General features: G+C 34.8%; 1 non-coding gene across 1 annotated transcript; it reads left to right on the forward strand.

Annotated features, from left to right (window-relative positions):
- Nucleotides 1–204: 204 nt before the first annotated feature.
- On the forward strand, nucleotides 205–305 carry LOC121759767. Its single transcript, XR_006041714.1, has one exon. It is a non-coding gene; the product is annotated as a U6 spliceosomal RNA (small nuclear RNA).
- Nucleotides 306–2172: the final 1867 nt, after the last annotated feature.

Raw genomic sequence — 2172 nt, forward strand, 5'->3', positions numbered from 1 at the left:
TTAACTAACAAATTTAAAGAATTCTATAATTATCATCATATATTAAGGTTTGAATACATAATATTGTTAAAGTTAAACTTCATAATCATCTTTTTTACATCTTGGATTAAAAAAAAATTAAAAAAATTAGATGTAATCAAGATTGAATGTTTCATTCATGATTTAGTTGGAAACTTATGTTGATATTAAACTATTACTGTTTGAGTCCATTCGGAGACATCTAAAATATTGGAATGATATAGACAAAATTAACATGTCACGTGCACAAGATGACATGCATAAATAGAGAAATATACTATTATTAGTGATTAATCACTTAATTACATTAAAAAACTAATTATAGAAGGTGGGCCTCTGATGGGCCTGGGCCTGGGCTAGTCCTGGGCCTGAGCTGGGCTTCTGATGGTTCTGGGCCTGGGTTTACAAAATGGCCCAATTGGAGCCCATCTCAACTGATGAGCCCAACCCAGGCCTGCTTCGTTTCACTGATGGGCCGGGCCTGTGCCTGCCCATACCGAGCTTGGGCCAAACTTTCATTTTTTGTTTGTCCCATTCAAGATGGCCACTTTCCAATTTTGGAAATAACCTCCTCTCTCCCCTCTCTTCATTAAATATTCAACTACCTTTTTCCTCTCTCCTTTATTCCACCTAACAACACCTCCTAAAATCCTAGCCACTCAAGAATGTGGCCATCTTGAGTGGGACGGAGGGAGTATGTTAACTCTATAATCTCTAACTACTGGATACAACCGAGTTACAAAGGCACAGCCAAAATCAATAATGATCAGATTCAACGTGACCAAAACACATTACCACTGTTAGCTAATGTTGATAAACAGATACTACATTTCCACTCTTCTGCAAGAAAGCCAAATTCAATGTCTTCTTTTAATACTAAAAAGGTACAAGTTTCGTTGAGTGATAAGTTGGGATTGAAGGAGGAAAGTCTACCTGGGGGTCAGCAATGGTTTGGCTGTGATTTCAGTTGGCATCCAAGAATCTTCATCCAATGAAGGTGGATCCAAAAAAAAAAAGGGAAATAGAAGTGTCGGATGTAGGAATACCACAATGATGTCGGAGGAACCTGTGAAGGTTGAACTGTGGATATTAAATAACAATTTATCCCTACCCCTCATTTTATTTACAAGTTATTACATTACACTACTAGTAATATAGAACCCACTCTTCACTTATAACACTACTTACACTACACATCTCTTTCTTAATTTACCAATTTTATACTATTGAAACTCGTGTCAAACCAAATATTCACACTTTTCAGAGACGGATAGAGTATGTAAAAATCGTCTGCCTCGTGCATAGCACATAACACTAGTTTTACATAACAACACACTAGATTATACTCCCTCCGCCAGACAATAAATATATCATTTCACTTTTACTATTATTTGGTTAGTGGACTTTACATTCCACTAACTCATTCCTCTCACATTTTATTATAAAACCAATATATAAAAGTAGGCATCACATTCCAATAACTTTTTCTACTCACTTTACTTCATAAAGTCAAACAATTTCTTAAAACTCGTGCCGATTAAATATGAGACATTTAATCATGGACGGAGGGAGTAATTGTTTTCAGCAAGTCGCCATTGTCTTGAAATCGTAAAAAAATAGTCTCATTTTTAATTTTTTTTAAAAGTTTTCTCTCAATGTATACAACTAAGATATTATTCATTTGTCTCTCAACTTATTTTGCAAATTTTTCTTAAATACTCTCTCGACAGAATGCACTGTGATAGGGGCCTGATATTCTATTTTATTTCGGAAGGAAGCTGATATTATCTCCGTATATTTATGTTTTAGTATTTTTTTAGTTGTTATGATTTTATTTACTTTCCATAGTGGTTAGGATTTGATTTGAAACGCCTCCTAGCACCTTAACTAGGGTATTTCTATCTACAAAGTCACGCTATTTTCTTTTCTTCAATATTTTCTCAAATAATTTCTTCCATAGGAATTAACCTCACGTTAATTCCTATCAAATTGGTGCTTTTATTAGGCTCTCATCATCCAATTGATTTCCTTTCTACCACCATGTCCATTTTGCTGCCAGACTCCCCTCCTATTGCTCCTCGATTTTCTGGTGTGAACCCCATGAGATGGATTTTTGATATTCAAGAATATTTTTTTACTATCATTTGTTCTCTG

This window comes from Salvia splendens, chromosome 12, assembly GCF_004379255.2.
Source record: "Salvia splendens isolate huo1 chromosome 12, SspV2, whole genome shotgun sequence".
Classification (NCBI taxonomy): domain Eukaryota; kingdom Viridiplantae; phylum Streptophyta; class Magnoliopsida; order Lamiales; family Lamiaceae; genus Salvia; species Salvia splendens.